Raw genomic sequence first — 25,362 nt, 5'->3', positions numbered from 1 at the left:
CAACTAGGGTTCATAAACACAAAGCATGAGCAAAAGACCCACCCCCAAGTAAGTTGGGTAGTGTCCTTTTCCCCTCAGGGTGTTAAGTCCAGCAACCCAAAGGTCCCTTTACTGTGCCCGTCCCTTCTCTGTACCCTACTCACAGTCGCTGTCCTTGGCCAGTGCAACCCCAGAATTCAGAGGGTCATCTGCAGAGTTCACCTCCCACGCCGTGTGGAAGGCAGGGCTGGGTAAGGAGGCACCTTACATGCTGCACTGCTCGTCATCCCAACAGCCAATTGCCACGCTTCTGCAGGCTCAGCTCTGGGCTTCTCCACCAGCTTCTTTGCTGGCTGCTTGCCACGTCCCTCCATCAGCTGCCCTGCTAGCAGCACTTCTCTACCAGGGCTTCTCCACCAGCCTTCCTGCTGACTACTTGCCAAAATGTCTTCAGGGCCTGACCCACACACTTGACACAGCTCTCAGTTGTTTCAGCTGTTGGGGGGGGAACCTCACTACTGGTGCACACTGGGCAATCTCTTGCAATAGAGACAGTGTCCAAAAATAGGTCTAATACCAGTGATTTCAGCTCTGCAGCATGTAACAGGACTCTCAATTAAACCTAAATTAGCTCTTTTATTATACCATAGAGACTAGACAAGTCAAAAAGAACCTCCATACAAGTACCTAACCCCTCTCTCTCTCTCTTAATTCATTGGGCATTGGAACCCATGTCCCCTGCCTAGCGAGTGCCATTCAGTTGAGGGTGAGTCCCTCTATTGGGGTATGCCAGGTACAGTTCTGCTGCCTTCACTTCACCCAACAAGGATAACAACACTTTATTACCTCTGCCCAATAACAAGGAGACTAGGGATCCACCACCAGCCACAAGTGATCATTTGGGCAACCAATCCCATCATGCTGAGCACCTAAGCAGGGTGGGTGTGTCCATGCAAACAAGATCAGCTTCTGAAGTCTTTTTCCATAGCTCACCACTAGATGTCAGGGGAGGAGCTCATTTAGACTCCACTTACACATAAAAGGTGGCAGTGTTGGCCTAAATTTGGTTACACACAACAACTGCTTAGAGTCAAACAACATACCAACATTGTAACAGACTGGATAGATTCCCACCCCATCTTTGTTGTTGACAGGAACTGTTTTTTCAGAATGATACAGTTCCTGTTTCTTTATTCTCTGGAGTTGGAACTTAAGTCTGTCCACTTTTGCCTTAGCTTCTAGTTCCTGCAGTCAAATATATGACATTTTTTATTTCTGTTCAAAACACAGACATCCTCTTTCAGCAGCTTCTCCTTCCATATCAGCTATTTTTTGCTTTTGTTCAAGTTCTAGCTGCTGGTTTCTCACTGCAAGGATTTTCAGTGGGTCTGCTTCTTTATAACTGGCAATTAACAGATTTTTCAGTTGCTGCTCTGGAATCTTTTGCTTAAAATACAACCCTCTCTGTAAGCACAATTCTTCCAGGATTTTTCTGTCAGGATCTTGATTATGGGTCACTCACTGTAATTGATTTTTAATCCTTAAACTCTCCAATATCAAAATTAAATTTTGACAAGTATGTGGTTCTGATCCAAAAACCCGATTAACCTGTGGTAATGTGTATCCAAGCACGACTATGCCACTGAAACCAGGCTCCTAGTGGGGAGCCAGCTATGGTCACTCAATTAGGGTGAACTGCAAAGAATGGGGCAGACAATCCACATAAAGCTTGTGGATGTCCCAATACTTAGATTTACCAAGCCAACATAAAACAGCTTCTTTATGACCTTACTGGTTACTCAGAAGTCCAAACACTGTTCCCTTAAAGTGATCCAGCCTCAGGCCTCCATCGAGGTACCCACGTCAAATATGATGAAAATTTCTGTAAATCTTATTTCATCATATAAAATAAAAGGTTCTACCAATCCCAAAGGATCGGACACATTACCTCCCAGCGTAATGAATGTTTCAGATCTTACCCAAATACACGCTATGGCCAATTCTTATTAACTACAATTTATTTTAAAAAAACAAAGAGAGAGTATGGTTAAAAGATCAATGTACATACAGATATAAGTTCAATCCATCGAGGTGCAGATTTATAGCAGAGATGGTGAGCTTTGCAGTTGCAAAGAGTTCTTTCAGAAATAGTTCATAGCTTATAGTCCAATGTCCAAATCTCATATTCAGGGCAAATCAGTATAACTGGAACTTCATTCTTGTGACTCAAACTTCCCCTGATGAAGCCTAAGCAGATCTGAGATGACGGAATCAGGACCCAAGGATCTTAACTATATGAATTAACATAAGGCCATCTGATTTTTCCTCCACCATTCACAGTACATTTCAGAGATGAATACTGAGATATCTGGTGTTTACAATTCATTTAAATTATATCAGAATACAGCATAGACAGTGACTGTTGATTTCTAGCCATGTATCACACCCCGAATGTGAGACTGGCGTGGAAGGGTGAAATTAGAGCTCCTGGATACACCTGAAGGACCTTCCAACATTGATATGAGCTGTGTTTATATTGAATTCTTTGTAAGGCCAAATTATTGATGCATGCTTTGGCCCCAGTCAAAAATTTAGTCCACACTTTGTGAAACACTTTAGTGATTCCAGGGTTTGGTCTATGTGCTAACATAGCCATTAATGTTCTTCAGAGAGCACTTACTCTGGTATTTAGCCATGAAGACTGTGAGGTGTTGTACCTCAGTTTCCCTTTGTGCACAACAGTTCAAGCTTGTAGTGGTTCTTCTGCTGTGGAAAGTTTTAGAAATACATCTATGCATTAGTTGTGAAGCCTCAATATTATTAGTATTTTTAACACAAAGTGTGTTCTTGCTGAACCAAATAGCATAATCATAAACCCTCTGCTCTGGAGCATGCTTCCTGTGGGACTTGGGCAAGTTACTTAGTTTCTCTGGGTCTATATTCCTTGTTGGTGAATGGAGGTAACAGTAGCCCCCATGTCCCCGGCATGGTCTGCAAATAAATACATTACAGATTGTTAGGTGCTCAGCTACTGTGGTAATGGAGGCAACATAATGTCTATGAGAGCCTCAAAGGCATGGGGAGTGAAAAATAAATAGATCAGCATCTGTCAGGGGTACTGAATTTTCCAAAACAAAACTCTAAATGGTGTCATCTGGCCACACCTCTGTACTGGAGGTAAGGCTATGCAGGGGGACCATATTTGGCCTGAATAAGCCTAGAGTAGTGATGTACAGCCAATATTTTATCAAGCAGCTCCCACAAAAGTGCTCCATTTCCCTGGTTGTGGATGGTGCAGAAAGGAGGGGTGAGTGGTTAGGAAATATATGCACTGAGTTTTCACTCTGCAAAGTAGAGTGGCAAGTTGTCAGGGAGGATTTTACAGCTTCCCAATACTCTGGATATAGCTACACTATCCTAGCCCTGGTGTACGCCAGTTAGCAATAGACCCTAAATGTCAGCTTTTGAAATCTGGTGCATCACACGCTCTGGATGTGCCTCTTCCCCACTTTGCCACTGAAACACTCCACATGCCAGGGCTGGATGAGGGGGATGGCACAAGCAATGGGTATGGTGCCATTCTACAAGCTGAAAGTTTCCCCGATGTCTGGGAAATTCTCAGATGGCCAAGTTTGGTTGGTTTCTGCCCTAAACCCTGGACTACAGAGTCATTCCCACTCTCCCCCGACCCAGTAACTTTTACAATATAAATAAATACCTAAATAGTTATTAGGCCAGAGGGAAGGAGAATGGGGNGGTAACAGTAGCCCCCATGTCCCCGGCATGGTCTGCAAATAAATACATTACAGATTGTTAGGTGCTCAGCTACTGTGGTAATGGAGGCAACATAATGTCTATGAGAGCCTCAAAGGCATGGGGAGTGAAAAATAAATAGATCAGCATCTGTCAGGGGTACTGAATTTTCCAAAACAAAACTCTAAATGGTGTCATCTGGCCACACCTCTGTACTGGAGGTAAGGCTATGCAGGGGGACCATATTTGGCCTGAATAAGCCTAGAGTAGTGATGTACAGCCAATATTTTATCAAGCAGCTCCCACAAAAGTGCTCCATTTCCCTGGTTGTGGATGGTGCAGAAAGGAGGGGTGAGTGGTTAGGAAATATATGCACTGAGTTTTCACTCTGCAAAGTAGAGTGGCAAGTTGTCAGGGAGGATTTTACAGCTTCCCAATACTCTGGATATAGCTACACTATCCTAGCCCTGGTGTACGCCAGTTAGCAATAGACCCTAAATGTCAGCTTTTGAAATCTGGTGCATCACACGCTCTGGATGTGCCTCTTCCCCACTTTGCCACTGAAACACTCCACATGCCAGGGCTGGATGAGGGGGATGGCACAAGCAATGGGTATGGTGCCATTCTACAAGCTGAAAGTTTCCCCGATGTCTGGGAAATTCTCAGATGGCCAAGTTTGGTTGGTTTCTGCCCTAAACCCTGGACTACAGAGTCATTCCCACTCTCCCCCGACCCAGTAACTTTTACAATATAAATAAATACCTAAATAGTTATTAGGCCAGAGGGAAGGAGAATGGGAAATGATTCTGTAGTCCAGGGATTAGGACACCATCCACTTCAGAGGTGGGAGACCTTGAGTCCAGACTCCTTGCTCCAATCATACTTTCATTATTTATCCACAGTGGAACAGCTTCAATAGGAATGACTGAAAAAGACCCCTAACAGAATATCCATAGCTCAGTGGTTAGCAAGCACTCTGAAGAGGCTGGAGACTCCCTATTCAAATCCCTTGAATTGAATCTGGGTCTCCCATGTTCCAGATGAATGCTCTAACTATTTGGCTGGAAGTTATAAGGTAGAGGCACCACCTCTATCTCCTCCTCCGGCCATTTTTTGTGGAGGGAGGAAGGTATGTAAGTCATACCCACGAGAATTGACTTAGGTCCCTAAACCTACTTGACTTCAGGAGGGAATTCCATTCATCGATTGCTAAGCAGAGATAGTCACCTTCTGGAGTCTGGATTTAGGTGCTTATCTCCATGAGAGGTGTGGGGCTTAGGACACAAACCTCTTATCAGCATTTCTCATTGACTACCTTAGGTGACTCCATGCTGGCTGTTGTGGATCACATTCTTAGGTGCCTATCTCTCCCCATTCATTATTTAGGGAATCTAGGCACTTAATTCAGCTCTGGGGATCTCATTGTTGTTCCTGTGGTTTTCTAGACACTTTAAGTTAGGTTCTGTGTGACCCTCAGCATTGCAACACCTAAGTCCATTCATGGATCTCACCCTTAAACACAAGCTTAATTTTAAGCATATGAATTACCCAATTGAACTCAATGGGACTACTCACATGCTTAAAGGTATGCATGTGCTTAAATAACTTGCTGAACTAGGGCCTGAGTCAGCAAGTTGAGTTCAATGCAAGGATATATCAAGGTGGTATTAGAGCAGAATCTTCATGAGACATTTCTATTCCAGGTTTGAAAGTGTTGTAGGAAATTTCAAAGCATGAACTGTAGGGGGGAAGTCTGCCCAAAGTATGACTTGTTCAACTCAAGACAGCCTCAACCTCAGGTTTATCAGTGCATGTTGTCACACAATTTCAGACATATGTATTCCGGGGGGAATTCAGCACCCACTATGTGTGTGCAGAATTCATGTCCCCCACAGATTTCTTTGCTTCCCTGCAGAAAAATGACTTTCTGACAGGGAAGCAAAGGGAAGCTGCAAGAGTAGTCATGCACCACTCCCTAGTTGCGCAGGTATATTGTTTCAGGAACCCAGAGCAGCCAGTGGAGAGGTAAATCACCACAGGGTGGGGGACAGGCCAGCCAGCGGCTCCTAACCTGAGCCGGGATCAGCTGCTATTCCTGGCTGGGCTGGAGGAGAAAGGCTACTACAGAAAAGATCTTCTGCTTTGCAATGTCTGTGCCTAACCCAAGAAAATTTAGCACAAAGGGTGACCTTGGTAAATGCTGTGCAATTCGGTTGAGACCGTGACAGTGTTTTAAAGACAGTCCATATAATGCTGTAAGCAGGCATCTTCTGGTTTGGTCATTTTCTTTAAAACACTGCCAGGGACTCAACCAAACTGCACGAGTCATCCCTTGTGCTAAATTTTCTAAATTCGTGCTAAATTGCAAGCTCACCCCTTGTGCTAAATTTTCTTNCTGACAGGGAAGCAAAGGGAAGCTGCAAGAGTAGTCATGCACCACTCCCTAGTTGCGCAGGTATATTGTTTCAGGAACCCAGAGCAGCCAGTGGAGAGGTAAATCACCACAGGGTGGGGGACAGGCCAGCCAGCGGCTCCTAACCTGAGCCGGGATCAGCTGCTATTCCTGGCTGGGCTGGAGGAGAAAGGCTACTACAGAAAAGATCTTCTGCTTTGCAATGTCTGTGCCTAACCCAAGAAAATTTAGCACAAAGGGTGACCTTGGTAAATGCTGTGCAATTCGGTTGAGACCGTGACAGTGTTTTAAAGACAGTCCATATAATGCTGTAAGCAGGCATCTTCTGGTTTGGTCATTTTCTTTAAAACACTGCCAGGGACTCAACCAAACTGCACGAGTCATCCCTTGTGCTAAATTTTCTAAATTCGTGCTAAATTGCAAGCTCACCCCTTGTGCTAAATTTTCTAGGGTTAGGCACAGACATTGCAAAGCATAACTTAGTCTCTAAGGTACCACAAGGACTCCTCGTTGTTTTTAGTGTTTAATAAGCTATCCAAACACAGGTCAGCACAGAGGTCCCAGAGCTTGCAGTTTTTATCCTCCAAAGTCCACGTCACACAGTGATGATGCTGTTGGGCTGGTGTGTCTATGATATAGCCCTCACAATCTTTGAAAAGCTTTTCCCTAAGGCAGTGATTAAGGACAGCATAAACAGAAACATCTACGATAGAACTCATGATTTTTTTATGCTCACGACATGGCTCAGTTAGTTCCATGCCAAGCCTCCTCCTTAAGTCCATATAGCCAACATCCTCATTGTCCTTGTCAATGATTTGTACTGGTGTTGAGCAAAAACAAGACAAGCCCAGTTCATCTTCGTTGTCTGATGCAATGTTAATGTCATTTACCTGAGTGATGTCTTTTTCATTCACCTTTTCTGCTGGTGACTCCCACAAGCCGTAGTCACCTTCCTTCTCCAGAGGTCTGGATGATGAGAGGCTGTCACACTTGTCGGTCTTCCTTACAAGCGGTTGGGTTTTGGGGTCGAGTTCTGGTGTATTGATCAATGGCAGGGCCAAAGAGCTCCCCTTGACTGCTCCCTCCTCCTCCTTGGATCTGTTGTTGATGTAATGCTTTTTCTGTGAGTGGTCGAAGGCCCTCAGAGCTAAAACAAAGTCTGAAGTTCTCACAGGGGTGATGAAGGAGTCCATGTTTCCTCTCAGTGTTTCCACAATTTCTAAAACACATGTTCTTGGTATGAGAGAGCCTCTTCCATGTGGCACTTGGACTTCCGGGGGCAGTGCTGTGCTCTGCAGGCAGTAGTGGGAGTTCTTAGAGGGTTCACATGACCCTCTTCGGGGCGGGTCACCTCACCCCAGAACCTGCCCTGTTTGGTCAAATCTGCTCTTGTGGAGGTCCTCTGTGACTGAAACCCATCCTGATTGGTAGAGGGCAGTGGGAGGAGTTCTTGGAGGGTTCAGGTGACACACTTCCAGAGGGATCACCCCACCCCGGAACCCAGATCTCCTCTTGGGGTGGTCCTGTTGGGGGGGGAGAGGTGAAATCCATCCTGATTGGTAGAGGGTGATGAGAGGAGTTTTAGAGGAGTCACATGACACCCTTTGCTTCCAGTCATGTGATTGTCTTGACCTCAGAAGTGCGAGGACAAGGTTTGATTGATGGTAGGCTCCTTATACTACTCCTTCATGCTGGAGGTGTTTGAGGCAGCACAGGACCTCATGAGGTTCACAACGCCATCCTTCCTTCCGAGGGGAGACAAGTCACTGGTGACTGCCCGATCCCTGATACCATAAGGGGCAAGCCAGTGATGATGGTATGCTACTCTCCATCCCCTGCTTACCACTCCCTGGCATGGGTTGCCCACACAGGGGAACCACATTGGTTCCCCAGTCTTTGGCACTGCGGAGCACCGCTTCTCTGTGGTCTTCATACTCAGAGACCTTGAAGTTGGAGTCGGAATCCTACCACTCCTATAGGACCAGAAACAGAAGGTCTAGGTGCTGGCATCACCACCAGCCCTATCTGGTGCCGTGGCTGGGCCAGTGGCAACCCCTGCTGCAGTGGCCCTCCTAGGGACCCTGAGATTACCATCAGAGCCAGGGTCAGAGTCACAGATTGTGGTCCAGATCAGCATTGGTGGCATCGATGTCCTTCAGGCCATCAAGGGGACATTGGTGGTAGTCACAACTGCGTCTGTCGCCCTGTCTCCGTCAACGTTGGCACTGGCACCGCCGAATTCGGCACTGCTGGTGGCGGCATCATAGACAGCAGGCCTGGCAACCTCAGCACTGGCAGTTCCAGCACCACCAATGGCGGGAACAGTGGCTTGGGAGCAGAGTGTGATCAGCCTTGGCACCAAGGGGAGGGAGCAGGCCCCTCACCCAGGGTTCTCCTCTTCATCCTACCTGGATGAGGGTGTAGTGGGCACATCAATGGCCCTGGCCCGAGAGGTCAGCAGGGTTCTGCAGCAGTTGCTGCGGCGGGTGGCACAGAACCTGGGGATCCAGGCAGAGTAAGTGGAGGAGGATGCTGAGCTCATGGTAGACATCTTCGCCCTCTCTGGACCCTCCCACATTGCCTTTCCACTCATAAAGACAATCAGCGAAACCACTAAAATCTTATGACAAACCCCAGCCTCTTTGCCCCCTACAGCTCAGAGGAACAAAAGGAGGTATTTTGTCTCCTCCAAGGAATATGAACATCTGTATACCCACCCCACCACCAGATTCCTTGGTTGTGGATGCAGCCAATCAGCCCGAGTGTCAGGGCTACCAGGGACCCTCCCTGAAAAACCAGGAGGCCAAAAAAAATCAACCAGTTTGGGCAGAAGGTCTATTCAATAGGGGGATTGCAGCTCTGCATCCCAAACCAACAGGCCATCGTGAGCAGGTACTCTTTCAACACCTGAGGAGCAATGGCCCAATTTGCTGAGCTGCTGCTTCAGGACTCCCATGAAGAATTCTCTGCGCTGGTAGAGGAGGGCAAACTTATCACCCAGGCCTCCCTACAGGTAGCGCTGGATGAAGTGGATGCAGCCACCAGCACCATGGTTACAGAGGTGGCCATGATAAGGAGCTCCTGGCTCCAAGTCTCTGGTCTTCCCTACGAAGTCCAGCAAACCATACAAGACCTCCCTTTTGAGGGTTTAGCTCTCTTCTCAGAGAAAACCGATACAAGACTTCACAGTTTAAAGGAGTCAAGGGCCACCCTCAAGTCCCTGGGCCTCCATACCCCCAGGATTCAGCAGAAGCATTTCTGGCCATAGCCTCCCCTGCGGTTCTGCCAACCGCAGAACCAGCAGGACAGTTCTCAGAGGAGAAACAGGAGCGGCAGGAAAAGACTGCACCCATCCTCAGGCCAGGACTCTGGCCAATCCAAACCCGTCTTTGGGCCAGAAGCAGGTCTTTTGAAGGCGCGCTTGAGGATGATGCACCAGCACCACAGCTGGATCCATCCTGCCTTACCTTTTTGTCCTGACTATCCCCTTTCTACCTTGCGTGGGCCTGTATCACATTGGACTGTGCTCTCCTGCTTTTCCACCCCTTTTCCCCGTCCCTCTTCAGGGACGCTTCTCACAAGCAACTCCTTGTACAGGAGGTGCAATTGCTCCTATTGCTGGGGGCAGTGGAGGAGGTTCCTCAGGAGCTTAAGGGCAAGGGCTTCAATTCCCGGTATTTTCTAATACCAAAAGCCAAAGGCGGCCTCAGGCCCATCCTGGACCTGCGAGATCTCAACAGGTTCATGAAAAAATGGAAGTTCCACATGGTCTCTTTGGCCTCCATTATCTCTTCCTTGGATCCAGGGGACTGGTATGCTGCCTCAGCTTGAAGGATCCATACTTTCACATAGCGATCAAACTGTCTCACAGAAGGTACCTCAGGTTTGTCGTCAACCACACCCATTACCAGTTCACNCCCACTATGTGTGTGCAGAATTCATGTCCCCCACAGATTTCTTTGCTTCCCTGCAGAAAAATGACTTTCTGACAGGGAAGCAAAGGGAAGCTGCAAGAGTAGTCATGCACCACTCCCTAGTTGCGCAGGTATATTGTTTCAGGAACCCAGAGCAGCCAGTGGAGAGGTAAATCACCACAGGGTGGGGGACAGGCCAGCCAGCGGCTCCTAACCTGAGCCGGGATCAGCTGCTATTCCTGGCTGGGCTGGAGGAGAAAGGCTACTACAGAAAAGATCTTCTGCTTTGCAATGTCTGTGCCTAACCCAAGAAAATTTAGCACAAAGGGTGACCTTGGTAAATGCTGTGCAATTCGGTTGAGACCGTGACAGTGTTTTAAAGACAGTCCATATAATGCTGTAAGCAGGCATCTTCTGGTTTGGTCATTTTCTTTAAAACACTGCCAGGGACTCAACCAAACTGCACGAGTCATCCCTTGTGCTAAATTTTCTAAATTCGTGCTAAATTGCAAGCTCACCCCTTGTGCTAAATTTTCTCGGGTTAGGCACAGACATTGCAAAGCATAACTTAGTCTCTAAGGTACCACAAGGACTCCTCGTTGTTTTTAGTGTTTAATAAGCTATCCAAACACAGGTCAGCACAGAGGTCCCAGAGCTTGCAGTTTTTATCCTCCAAAGTCCACGTCACACAGTGATGATGCTGTTGGGCTGGTGTGTCTATGATATAGCCCTCACAATCTTTGAAAAGCTTTTCCCTAAGGCAGTGATTAAGGACAGCATAAACAGAAACATCTACGATAGAACTCATGATTTTTTTATGCTCACGACATGGCTCAGTTAGTTCCATGCCAAGCCTCCTCCTTAAGTCCATATAGCCAACATCCTCATTGTCCTTGTCAATGATTTGTACTGGTGTTGAGCAAAAACAAGACAAGCCCAGTTCATCTTCGTTGTCTGATGCAATGTTAATGTCATTTACCTGAGTGATGTCTTTTTCATTCACCTTTTCTGCTGGTGACTCCCACAAGCCGTAGTCACCTTCCTTCTCCAGAGGTCTGGATGATGAGAGGCTGTCACACTTGTCGGTCTTCCTTACAAGCGGTTGGGTTTTGGGGTCGAGTTCTGGTGTATTGATCAATGGCAGGGCCAAAGAGCTCCCCTTGACTGCTCCCTCCTCCTCCTTGGATCTGTTGTTGATGTAATGCTTTTTCTGTGAGTGGTCGAAGGCCCTCAGAGCTAAAACAAAGTCTGAAGTTCTCACAGGGGTGATGAAGGAGTCCATGTTTCCTCTCAGTGTTTCCACAATTTCTAAAACACATGTTCTTGGTATGAGAGAGCCTCTTCCATGTGGCACTTGGACTTCCGGGGGCAGTGCTGTGCTCTGCAGGCAGTAGTGGGAGTTCTTAGAGGGTTCACATGACCCTCTTCGGGGCGGGTCACCTCACCCCAGAACCTGCCCTGTTTGGTCAAATCTGCTCTTGTGGAGGTCCTCTGTGACTGAAACCCATCCTGATTGGTAGAGGGCAGTGGGAGGAGTTCTTGGAGGGTTCAGGTGACACACTTCCAGAGGGATCACCCCACCCCGGAACCCAGATCTCCTCTTGGGGTGGTCCTGTTGGGGGGGGAGAGGTGAAATCCATCCTGATTGGTAGAGGGTGATGAGAGGAGTTTTAGAGGAGTCACATGACACCCTTTGCTTCCGGTCATGTGATTGTCTTGACCTCAGAAGTGCGAGGACAAGGTTTGATTGATGGTAGGCTCCTTATACTACTCCTTCATGCTGGAGGTGTTTGAGGCAGCACAGGACCTCATGAGGTTCACAACGCCATCCTTCCTTCCGAGGGGAGACAAGTCACTGGTGACTGCCCGATCCCTGATACCATAAGGGGCAAGCCAGTGATGATGGTATGCTACTCTCCATCCCCTGCTTACCACTCCCTGGCATGGGTTGCCCACACAGGGGAACCACATTGGTTCCCCAGTCTTTGGCACTGCGGAGCACCGCTTCTCTGTGGTCTTCATACTCAGAGACCTTGAAGTTGGAGTCGGAATCCTACCACTCCTATAGGACCAGAAACAGAAGGTCTAGGTGCTGGCATCACCACCAGCCCTATCTGGTGCCGTGGCTGGGCCAGTGGCAACCCCTGCTGCAGTGGCCCTCCTAGGGACCCTGAGATTACCATCAGAGCCAGGGTCAGAGTCACAGATTGTGGTCCAGATCAGCATTGGTGGCATCGATGTCCTTCAGGCCATCAAGGGGACATTGGTGGTAGTCACAACTGCGTCTGTCGCCCTGTCTCCGTCAACGTTGGCACTGGCACCGCCGAATTCGGCACTGCTGGTGGCGGCATCATAGACAGCAGGCCTGGCAACCTCAGCACTGGCAGTTCCAGCACCACCAATGGCGGGAACAGTGGCTTGGGAGCAGAGTGTGATCAGCCTTGGCACCAAGGGGAGGGAGCAGGCCCCTCACCCAGGGTTCTCCTCTTCATCCTACCTGGATGAGGGTGTAGTGGGCACATCAATGGCCCTGGCCCGAGAGGTCAGCAGGGTTCTGCAGCAGTTGCTGCGGCGGGTGGCACAGAACCTGGGGATCCAGGCAGAGTAAGTGGAGGAGGATGCTGAGCTCATGGTAGACATCTTCGCCCTCTCTGGACCCTCCCACATTGCCTTTCCACTCATAAAGACAATCAGCGAAACCACTAAAATCTTATGACAAACCCCAGCCTCTTTGCCCCCTACAGCTCAGAGGAACAAAAGGAGGTATTTTGTCTCCTCCAAGGAATATGAACATCTGTATACCCACCCCACCACCAGATTCCTTGGTTGTGGATGCAGCCAATCAGCCCGAGTGTCAGGGCTACCAGGGACCCTCCCTGAAAAACCAGGAGGCCAAAAAAAATCAACCAGTTTGGGCAGAAGGTCTATTCAATAGGGGGATTGCAGCTCTGCATCCCAAACCAACAGGCCATCGTGAGCAGGTACTCTTTCAACACCTGAGGAGCAATGGCCCAATTTGCTGAGCTGCTGCTTCAGGACTCCCATGAAGAATTCTCTGCGCTGGTAGAGGAGGGCAAACTTATCACCCAGGCCTCCCTACAGGTAGCGCTGGATGAAGTGGATGCAGCCACCAGCACCATGGTTACAGAGGTGGCCATGATAAGGAGCTCCTGGCTCCAAGTCTCTGGTCTTCCCTACGAAGTCCAGCAAACCATACAAGACCTCCCTTTTGAGGGTTTAGCTCTCTTCTCAGAGAAAACCGATACAAGACTTCACAGTTTAAAGGAGTCAAGGGCCACCCTCAAGTCCCTGGGCCTCCATACCCCCAGGATTCAGCAGAAGCATTTCTGGCCATAGCCTCCCCTGCGGTTCTGCCAACCGCAGAACCAGCAGGACAGTTCTCAGAGGAGAAACAGGAGCGGCAGGAAAAGACTGCACCCATCCTCAGGCCAGGACTCTGGCCAATCCAAACCCGTCTTTGGGCCAGAAGCAGGTCTTTTGAAGGCGCGCTTGAGGATGATGCACCAGCACCACAGCTGGATCCATCCTGCCTTACCTTTTTGTCCTGACTATCCCCTTTCTACCTTGCGTGGGCCTGTATCACATTGGACTGTGCTCTCCTGCTTTTCCACCCCTTTTCCCCGTCCCTCTTCAGGGACGCTTCTCACAAGCAACTCCTTGTACAGGAGGTGCAATTGCTCCTATTGCTGGGGGCAGTGGAGGAGGTTCCTCAGGAGCTTAAGGGCAAGGGCTTCAATTCCCGGTATTTTCTAATACCAAAAGCCAAAGGCGGCCTCAGGCCCATCCTGGACCTGCGAGATCTCAACAGGTTCATGAAAAAATGGAAGTTCCACATGGTCTCTTTGGCCTCCATTATCTCTTCCTAGGATCCAGGGGACTGGTATGCTGCCTCAGCTTGAAGGATCCATACTTTCACATAGCGATCAAACTGTCTCACAGAAGGTACCTCAGGTTTGTCGTCAACCACACCCATTACCAGTTCACAGTCCTCCCATTCGACCTGTCAGCGGCACCTCGAGTGTTTTCCAAGTGCATGGCAGTCGTGGCTGCATTCCTGTGCAAGTGGCAGGTACAGGTGTTTCTTTACCTCAATGATTGGCTGATCAAGGGCCGCTCCAGGGTTCAAGTGGATGCACAAGTCTACTTCATAAGAACGAAGTTCAGTGAATGGGCCTTCTCCTGAACATGGGGAAATCAAAACTGTCACTGGTTCGTCGGATAGAATTTATAGGGGCAGTGTTGACAACAGGGGGCACTACTATCCCTGAAGTGGATATTTACTGCCTCTCGGTGGAGCAGATTACTGTCATGCCAGTGAAAAAGGTCCACAGCAATTATCTTCAATACACAGCAGTTTATTGAGAAAGAATTACATAAGCGGTAAATGGTTATATTAAGCACATAACTCCTATGTTAGACATTAAGAGCTATACATTCCTCTTGATGAGTCTCTCTTTAACAAACATACACAAACAGGCCCTACGGTAGCCTCATGCAGTTCCTGCTTGGCAAACAGAGAAGGTGATTACCAATTTTATAGACATATTCTTTCCTCCAGGTCTGTTCTTCTCAGCCCTCTGGTCTGTCTTGGGTTCCCTCGAGGCAAGACCTTGGCTACCTTGAGACCCCTCTGGTTCACAGTCCTACTTGAGCCCACAGAGCAGAGTTTTGACTACTCCCATCTAACAGTGTTGCTTCTTCAAGTGTCAATTAAGGAATCCCAACCACAGTAATTTACTTTGCTTGATTCTTATACTTTTTTTCCTCAAAGGAGTTACATGTCTTAAAAGCATGCCCAGTAGTGCGTGGTTATTAATTTTATCTGATCAATATTTTAGAAGGGACTGTGGGGGTGGTACCGAATGAAGATCACCCTACGATTACTCACTCATCAATCATTCACTCTGGCTCTCTGCATGGTGTCCTTGACGTATGGTCACGAATCAGGTTGACCTGTGCTCCATGATGGAACATTATACATGGGATATTTACTTTTGCATGGGCCCATATTTGCTGACCAGTAGATTCAATACTGATCGCACATGCAGGCTTTGCCAGTCCTTTATCAGATCTGCTTCTGCTTAAAAGGAACCCTGCTCCCAGGATCCTCTGCAGCCACTCAGCCATGTTTAAGTCATGTCAAGTTATGCTCACACCATTCGTTCCGTATGACCACACCAATTTGGCACCGTCCCAACAGGCGGTATTGGACTGGACACAGGCCAGGGTATACCTCCCAGAAACGAGATTTTGGGCCCTAGGTGATATCATTCGAAGTCTCAGGCAGTTCCCTACCACCACAGCAAGAAATTGCCTGAAACTCCCGGGACTCATAGACTCATAGACTCGTAGGTCAGAAGGGACCAATATGATCATCTAGTCTGACCTCCTGCACAAAGCAGGCCACAGAACCCTACCCATCCACTTTTATAACAACCCCTAACCCATGACTGAGTTATTGAAGTCCTCAAAATTGTGGTTTGAAGACCTCAAGCTGCAGAGAATCCACCAGCAAGTGACCCATGCCCCACGCTGCAGAGGAAGGCGAAAAACCTCCAGGGCCCCTGCCAATCCGCCCTGGAGGAAAATTCCTTCCCGACCCCAAATATGGCGATCAGCTAAACCCTGAGCATGTGGGCAAGACTCACCAGCCAGCACCCAGGAAAGAATTCTCTGCAGTAACTCAGTTCCCATCCCATCCAACATCCCCTCACAGACCATTGAGCAGACTTATCTGCTGATAATCCAAGATCAATTGCCCAAATTAAACTATCCCATCATAACATCCCCTCCATATACTTATCAAGCTTAGTCTTAAAGCCAGATAAGTCTTTTGCCCCCACTACTTCCCTCGGAAGGCTGTTCCAGAACTTCACTCCCCTAATGGTTAGAAACCTTCGTCTAATTTCAAGTCTAAACTTCCTAATATCCAGTTTGTACCCATTTGTCCTTGTGCCTACATTAGTACTAAGCTTAAATAATTCCCCTCCCTCCCTAACGTTAATCCCCCTGATATATTTATATAGAGCAAGCATATCCCCCCGCATCCTTCTTTTGGCCAGGCTAAACAAGCCAAGCTCCTTATATGGCTGCTTGTATATACGTAGTGCAACATGCCAGGCTCAGACTCCAGCCGCTCCAGTTGTGGCTAGCCTCAGTGTATCAGTAGGTTCGGGATGATTTGGACAGGGTCATTACTCTACCTCACCCGGTCCTCGACTCCCTCCTGTGGTGGCTCAACCCTCAAGTAGTGTGCGCGGGAATCCCCTTCACCAGTCCTCAGCCATCCCTCTCACTGATGATGGATGTGTAAGCCTTGAGTTGGGGTGCACATCTGGTACTTGACATCTGGTAGACCTCAGGATGCAAGGTCTCTGGTCTCAAGTGGAGCTCACTCTCCACATCAGTGTCAGAGAGCTGAGACAGGTGCGCCTAGCATGCCAGATTTTCAGAGCCCACTTGGCAGGGAGGTATGTATCAGTTATGATGGACAACACCACGACGATGTTTTATATCAACAAACAGGGGGGTGCAGGCTCCTCTCCCCTGTGCCTGGAAGCCCTCATGCTGTGGAACTTCTGTGTAGCTCATTTGATGCACCTGGAAGCATCGTACTTCCTGGGAATTACAGAACAAGTTGGCGGACTATCTCAGCAGGTCATTCCATGGCCATGAGTGGTCCCAGCTCCTGGGCATCGCGAACTCTATTTTCCAAGAGTGGGAGTTTCCCCAAATAGACCTGTCCACCACACGACACAACAGGAATTGTCATCAGTTTTGCTCTTTCCTGAATCACAGCCCAGCTCCATCATGGATATGCTCCTCCTTCCTTGGGAGAGCCACCTCTTATACGCATTCCCTTCCATTCCTCTTGTTCACAAGGTGCTCCTGAAAGTTCGGAGAGATGAGGCCTCGGAGATATTGATAGCTCCAGCCTGGCCCCATCAACACTGGTACACATCACTCCTCAAAATGTCTGTGGAAGCCCCAATCACCTTGGTGCTGTTCCCGGACTTGTTAGTTCAGGACCATAACCGTTTCCAGCACACAAACCTTGAGTCCTTGCACCTCATGGTGTGGAAGCTCCATGGCTGAACCTGACAGAGCTCGCTCGTTCAGAACCAGTCAGACAAGTCCTCCTTGGTAGTAGGAAACCTTTCACCAGGGCTACCTACCTGGCCGAGAGGAAGAGATTTTCCATCTGGTCAGCGCAACAGTGTCCATCTCTGACACTTGTGTCCATACCCATTCTACTGGACTATTTCCTCCATCTGAAGCAGCAGGGGCTGTCCATGTAGTCAATAAAGGTGCGCTTGGCCTCCATTTCTGCCTTCCATCCAGGTGCAGAGAGCTGATTGGTCTTTGCCAACCCCATGGCTATCTGTTTCCTGAAAGGTTTCAACAGACTTTATCCACACATCCAACAGTCAGTCCCAGCCTGGGACTTCAATCTGGTCCTCTCCAGACTAATGGGGCTACCTTTCGAACTGCTGGCGACATGTTCTCTACTGTACCTCTCATACAAGGTGGGCATTTTTGGTAGCAATAATGTCAGCCAGGAGGGTGTCTGAGCTCAAGGACTTAACATCAGAGCCTCCTTAAACTGTGATCTATAAGGACAAGGTTCAGCTCAGATCACATCCAGCTTTCCTCCCTACAGTTGTCTCCCAGTTTCACATCAACCAGAACATTTTTCTCCCAGTTTTCTATCCTAAGCTGCACTCAAGCAGCAGGGAACACAAACTTAACTCACTAGACGTTTGCCGGGTGTTAGCCTTTTATATCTAGTGAACCAAATTGTTCCGAAAGTACATTCAGTTGTTCATCGCAGTAGCAGACAGAATGAAAGGGCTTCCAGTCTCCCCACAAAGGATTTTGTCATGGATCACATCCTGCATCCAGGAGTGCTATGACCTGGTGAAGGTACCTGCCCCTCTGCTCACAGCACACTCCACCAGGGCACAGGCTTCGTCAGTGGCATTCTTGGCACAATTCCAGCCCAGGAAAAATGCAGAGCTGCGACATGGTCCTCCATTCATACATTCACATTGCATTATGCCATTACTCAGCAGACCAGAAACAATGCAGCCTTTGATAGAGCAATGTTTCAGTCAGCAAACATTTAAACTCTGACCCCTACTCCAAACTTAGACTGGAAAATTGGAATTGATGTGAGCAATCACTTGAAGAAGAAAAAATGGTTACTGACCTTCTCGTAATTGTTGTTCTTCAAGATGTGTTACTCATGTCCATTCCAATACCCTCCCTCCTTCCCCTCTGTCGGAGTAGCTGGCAAGAAGGAACTGAGGGAGTAGTGGGTTGGCACTACCTTATATCAAATGCCATGAAGGCGCGACCCCAGGGGGCGCCCAGGCTGACGTCACAGATACTGTTGGGGAAAAATCTTCCAGCTGTCATGAACGTGGCACATGTACACCTAATTGGAAAGGACATGAGGAACACATCTCGAACAACAATGGTTACGAGAAGGTTAGTAACTGTTTTTTACTGCATAGTTATTTATTATGTTCTTCCCTATCATTTCAAACCTTACATATTTTATTTTAAATAATTATTATTATTTGAATTGTGGAAAAATCTAGGAGCCCCAGTCACCGATCAGGATTCCATTGCACTCTGTGCTGAACAAATACAGAACAAAAAGATAGTCACTGCCTCAAAAAGTTTGCAAGCTAAGTATTAGACTAGTGACAACAGGTGGATGCAGACCGATGAGGGAGCACAAACAAACAATGAGACAATACTGATAATTGTTTTAATAGTTCAAAAATGTTAAAAAATTACACCCAAAGATTTAATTGCCTAATACTTTGGTTTTTTGCATTTTAAAATTGGATATTAAAGGTATTGAAAGTGGAAAGTGGATTGAAGAATAAAGTTGGTAGACCTAAGGCACAAACACAGGGTGAAAAATCCACATTATGAGCTTATAGACTACTACTTTTTCTTCTTTCACTCTTTGCTGTTTCTGCAGTTACTCACTGCTCTCAGCTCCTTCCAACCCTTTTTATTATTAACATTGCTTCCCATTTTTCCTCCTGCTGCCTTCTGCACTTCCTCATGCTGCCCTTTGTCTTTCACTTTGTGTTCTCAATCCAAATTTCTGCCACTGTCTACTCTCACCTGCTACCATCTGTCCTATTTTCTGTCCTTCCTTATCCTATCCTCTGTCAACTACTCTGTGCTCTCCATCCAACCTCCCTTCACCCTCTCTTCTTGCTGCTACAACCTACCCTTCATCTTTTTCCCAGCTACCTATTCCCCTGTCTTTCCTCATCACATTCCCCAGTGCTGTGAACCACTGAGTAGAACAAAGAAAATGGAGCATTTAGAGTCGGCATGTTACACAATGTAGTGCTTTCTCAAGCCAGTGACAAATTTAAATGAAAAGAAGGTTTCAAAGTATGAGAATGAATTTGTAAATGTCTCAGTGAAACACATACATAGCACAGTCCTCCCTCCCAAAGCATGATAGATATGTGGACAGAGTTGGCATCAGGCTTTGTTGCAAGAATAGGTTCCTGGGTTAGTGTTTTTGTTGTGTGGTGTGTGGCTGCTGGTGAGTATTTGCTTCAGGTTGCCAATGCCTGAGATGATGGAGCATCCAGGATTTCCAAGTTTATGGATCTTGGGTAGCAGATAGAATACCCCTGGTTGCTTACAGACAGCCCCCAACCTGAAGCAAATAAGCCCATTGCCAATTCTGTCCACATATCTATTCAAGGGACACAATCATAGGACCTAATCACATCAGCCACACCATAAGAGGCTAGTTCAACTACACATCTACCAATGTGATATATGCCATCATGTGCCAGCAATGCCCCTCTGCCATGTACATTGGCCAAACCGGATAGTCTCTACACAAAAGAATAAATGGACACATATCAGATGTTAAGAATTATAACATTCAAAAACCAATCGGAAAACACTTCAACCTCGGTCACTCAATTACAGACTTAAAAGTTGCAATTCTCCAACAAAAAAACTTCAAAAACAGATTCCAGCAAGAAACTGCAGAACTGGAAATTAATTTGCAAATTGGACACCATTAAATTAGGCTTGAATAAAGACTGGGAAAGGATGGGTCACCACACAAAGTAAAAACTATTTCCCCATGCTAATTTTTCCCCTACTGTTACTCATACCTTCTTGTCAACTGTTTGAAATGGGCCATCTTGATTATCACTACAAAAGTTTTTTTCTCTGCTGATAATAGCCCACCTTAATTGATTAGTCTAATTAAAGGTAGTATGGCAACACCGATTTTTTCATGTTCTCTGTGTGTATATATATCTTCCTACTGTATTTTCCACTGCATGCATCCAATGAAGTGGGTTTCATCCCACGAAAGCTTATGCCCAAATAAATTTGTTAGTCTCTAAGGTGCCACAAGGACTTCCCGTTTATTTTAAAAGATAGTCTGCACGGTATTAGAGATCTATTTAGGTTTTCACATGCTGTGTTTGGTTGGACTGAAACAGCTCTGAGCTACACTTCATCCTTCTGTATTTTCCATTTCCAGCACCCTCCCCTGCACATAACTCTATGGGGCGGGCTGCTTCTGCAAGTTTGGCAACATCTTAGCTGCTTCTGTTTATAAGGAAAGATCCCAGCAGCTAGAAGGAGGAGAAAGCACGACTGAGATTGCTCATTATATTCCTCTTGAGCAGCTCCAGAACATTTCCTGGATGACTACCACGTTATTGAGTGCCAAGCTGTCTTTTTGTGTGCCCAGTGCAGATCTTTCCCTCATGTGGGAGGGAGCAAAGGGATAGAAAGGACATCTTTACCCACCTACACCACAAACTCATTCCCCCACCTCAGAGGGATTGGAAGCTTGTCTTCTTGAAAGCTCAATCACTGGGATATCATGAATGTTTCCAGGAGGTAAGTTACACATGTTACATTCCGCCAGTCACACAGGTAGCAGGGAGGGGGGAGGACAAACTGCTTGATAAGGATAGCACTTCTCTTCTGGTCTTAAAAATGCTACTGGTAGGTATTATTATTAATTATTGGTATTTGTTGCTGTGCAAGATGGAAGACAGTCCATGCCCTACAGAGCACACATTAAATAGTTAATTTCAGGATAATAGGATCATTTTTCATCTATTGGAAAATAATGTATGCAGAGCTCTTGCTTCAGTGGTGAAATTCCTTCAGCTGACTACATTTCCTATTAACCTTCTGTCTTTAATCATTAGCTCTAGGAACTCTTTCTGAGTGTATGACAGTCATATATCTTTGTGCTTAAGAGGTCTTTACCTGAAGCCCGTGTCTGCATTGGCTTTTTCATTAAATCTCCCACTGTCATACTACTTCTGGTGCCAGTGCTTAATTTGTAATAAAAGAGGTGCTGTGGCTCAAGCAATTTTTTTTACTTTTATAATTGATGCGGCAAGCCCAGAGGTGCCGGGGCTATGAACTGCCAAGCCTAGAGCTGTGGCAACCCTGGCACAAATTAAGCACTACCTGGTGCTCTCGCACCAGTGCTAGTAATCTTGGGAACACTAGTGTAGACTAGAGTTTTACCATCATATCATCTAGTCCTTCTCAGAGCAGTTTTAGGCACGATGATAGTTAAAATACTGGTGGCTGGTCATTTCCATTGCATTGTATTCAGATGGAGTTGTGGAAACTCAGCATTTCTCAAAATCAGGCATATGGTGTCTGTAGAGGCCACCTAAAACTGAGGCATCAGTAATCATAAGTCATCTATGAAAAATTTAGCCTTAATTTCCCTGTGCTTCAGGTTCCTTCTCTATAAAATGGGGATAATAGTACCTCACAAAAGTGTTGCAACATTTAATGTCTGCAAAGTGTTTTGAAACCAGATGCAGGAAGCGGCATAAAAGTGCAAAATATTATAATTCTCAGTATAGTTATGCTCACAGTGGATATGCTCACAGCGCAGTTGCCACTGACTGGTATCTCTGGCCAAGGATTACATTGGCCTGGAGATTGAAGTATTTTTTCAGGAGTGTCCCCTCTACAGTAGAATAGAGTTGGAAATACATTGCCAGGGCAGCATGGGGAAGCTTACGTGGCAAAGATGTACCTGTTCCTGTGGATAAAAGAGGATTTTGGTTTCCAGAGCTGTCAATATAATGAACATTGAAAAACAAAAGAAAGAAAAATGTGTCACTAAGTTGATTTGAATCAACAAAGAAATGAATAATAATTTTTGCCAAGAGTACGGTATGTCGACTAACATTTACTCAGCCTCTTCTGCCTGTCACTGTTACAGATGTGCCAAATGGCTGGCAAATGTTCTATATTTCCAATTATGGAGATTTCCCTACTAACTCTGTACAGTTTGAGGAGCTGTTTACCAATTCTGTTTAGTGGTTTAATTTGTCTCCTGGACTTCACTATCACACAATAGTACTCTTAACAAAGAAGAGCTATTTTTAATCCTAGTCTTTTTGTTTTGGCAGAATACATTCTCTCCGTGCTCACAGGCAGAAAGCTCCAGCAAACACTGGGGAGAATTGGCAGAATTCCTGTGGCTCCAAACAGTGGTGTAGAGATGAACTAGCTACACTCCACACACTCTTCTACACAGTGATCATCATGGTTATCCTAATGGCAATTTGGGGAGCCTGGGCAAGGAAAGACACCTACTCATAGCTGCAAAATGCTGTCTCTGATAAAAACTTAGAGACACTCATGAGGATTAAAAATACAAAGGAAGGGACAAAAATCATGGTTTTTACAAATTACAGCTCACCTTTAATTTCAAGGTAGAACTGCTTCTGCCAGTGGATTTGAACCAGTGAAGCCACTTTGTGGACAAAGTACAGAACACGGCTTCAGTGAGAAAGTGGAATATTAGTAATGTAACACTGTTCAGTGTAATACATGTCAATGAAACTGTATGTTAAATATAATCTGATAGGGGGAATATGATTAATACTTTTGCTGGTCAAGATATTTTTACATCTGTCCAACTTTCCATTTTTGACTTGAGTTGCTCGTTTGCTTGTTGTTTTATATTATAGCAGGGAGTTGTGACAATGCTGGAGGGGGCCTACCTGATTATGAGCAAGCAAAGACCTCTGATCTAGCTGAGTACCCAACTCAGTTGCTAGAGAGAAGTGTTGTAGTTTGAGTTATGCAGTTCTGTTTGATTTTATGTTTGTGTAAACATCTTTTTTTGTTAAAATCTGCACAGGCTCAGGAATAAACTGTGGGGAAAACTATATTTGTAAGAGTCCTTTGTTAATGGACCAGCTAGCCCATTATCAGTTTATATCAATGTGAGTAATCTCATCCTTAACCACTGCCTGCTCTATACCAATGCTTTATTTACCTCAGCCAGGTAATAGTGGCCCACATACCAACAACATGTTAATACATTATATGACTGCAAGACATTTGAATACTTCATACATGAAACTTCAGAGATATATGATTGTATAAGTATTTGAATAATTAATGAATAGCTACATACATTTTTCCTCAGAGTTTGGACACACAAATTTACCTATTTTAAAAGTATGACATTTTACATTCTGTTTCTTTACCCATCACTTGTTCCTTTTTTAATAGGTGTTAATTTGTTTGCACAGTATGTGTGTGTCATAAATATAAAGGGAAGGGTAACAACTTTATGTATGCAGTAACATCAAATCCCTCCTGGCCAGAGGTACAGAATCACTTACCTGTAAGGGGTTAATCAGTTCAATTAACCTAGTTGGCAGCTGACCAGAAGGACCAATGGGGAAAGAAGATACTTTCAAGTCTGGGCGGGGGGAAGGTTTTGTTTGTGCTCTTTGTCTTTGTTCCCTCTTGGGACAAAGAGAGATACCAAGCAGGTAACTCAGCTCCTACTGAAATGATACATCTAAAATTACAGAAATTGTAAGTAATAGCAAGGAAATGCATTAGATTATCTTTCGTTTTAGCTTGTGAATTTTCCTTATGCTAAGAGGGAGGTTTATTCCTGTTTTGTAACTTTGAAGTTGAGCCTAGAGGGGAATCCTCTGTGTTTTAAATCTTTTTATTACCCTGTAAAATTACCTTCCATCCTGCTTTTACAGAGGTGCTTCTTTTACTTTTTTCTTTATAATAAAGTTCTTCTTTTAAGAACCTGGTTGGTTTTTAGTGTCCTAAAAACCCAAGAGTCTGGTCTGTACTCACTTTGTTAACCTATTGGTTGGTATATTATTCTCAAACCTCCCCAGGAAAGGGGGTGAAGGGACTTGGGGGGATATTTTTGTGGAGATAGGGCTCCAAGTGGCCCCTCCATGAATGTTTATTTAAATCACTTTGTGGTGGCAGCAATACCATCCAAGGACAAGGAAAGGAATTTGTGCCTTGGGGAAGTTTTTAACCTAAGCTGGTAGAATATAAGCTTAGGGGGTCTTTCATGTGGGTCCCCACATCTGTACCCCAGAGTTCAGAGTGGGGAGGGAACCCTGACAGTGTGCATCAAACAGTATTAATGTAGGCCCATGGAATTCAATGGAACATGAGCTCTTATACAACTATCTATCTATTTGGCCATACAGCTGCTGCTTTACTGGATGCATACCATGTATCCATAATACACTGAAAAGGAATAAAAACAGGAGGCAGACAAAACCTCTTCATGAAAGACAATATGCATCTGGAAGAGTTTACCAAAACAGAACTACTGAAGTAAAAAGAAATATCAAGTAAGTTCTGAACAGGAATAGAGGATAAGTAGCTATGAAGAATAAATACATTAAAGTGAAGAAAACAAAGAATGGATATAATTGACCAAAGAGCCTTCTCTTGTTTCAAAGATCTTTGCTATTACAGTTGGTATAAATTGGCACATGAAATAGTTCTACTTATAACTAGGCAAGCAGTTCAGTATTGCCTTTAGAATAAGTGACTGCAGGCAGGATTTCTGGGTTCAGCTGTCAATTTATGGTGTAAATACTCCTTCAGAGGTGCTGAAGGGTGGTTCACAGGTCCAGAGAGTACTGCAAGAGCTCCTGATGCTTCAGAGGAAATTATTAGATTTCCAGGACGGCCTCTCTTCCTACCTCTGATTGATCTTTGGAAGGGGAGAAGCGTAGAAGTTCAGTGGAGAGAGTAGAAGACCAGCAAGGTGCAGCATAGCGTCCAGATCTATCTCATTGCAAGGATCTCTTTGCTGGTGCTAGAAAACAGATAAAGGCCTCTGGTAGTTTCTGTAAATTTCAGAGAAAATGGGGGAAGTACCACAAGCAACTTTGTGTGGAGAGGAGAGGAGAAAGTTAGAATCAGCAGAAACTGGTGGGGATG

At 46.0% G+C, this 25,362-nt stretch overlaps 1 long non-coding RNA gene across 1 annotated transcript in view; it reads left to right on the top strand.

Moving 5' to 3' along the window:
- The first annotated feature begins 19,610 nt into the window (after window positions 1–19,610).
- Window positions 19,611–25,362, top strand: part of LOC142046736 (uncharacterized) — a 471,037-nt gene continuing 465,285 nt past the window's right edge. The window contains exons 1-2 of the long non-coding RNA XR_012655721.1: window positions 19,611–19,664; window positions 20,184–20,297. This is a non-coding gene — a long non-coding RNA (uncharacterized LOC142046736). The remainder of the gene's footprint in view (window positions 19,665–20,183; window positions 20,298–25,362) is intronic.

The sequence above is a fragment of the Chelonoidis abingdonii genome, chromosome 1 (assembly GCF_003597395.2).
Source record: "Chelonoidis abingdonii isolate Lonesome George chromosome 1, CheloAbing_2.0, whole genome shotgun sequence".
Classification (NCBI taxonomy): Eukaryota; Metazoa; Chordata; order Testudines; family Testudinidae; genus Chelonoidis; species Chelonoidis abingdonii.
Note: the sequence above shows the minus strand (reverse complement) of the source record. Positions and strands in the feature narration are given on the sequence as shown.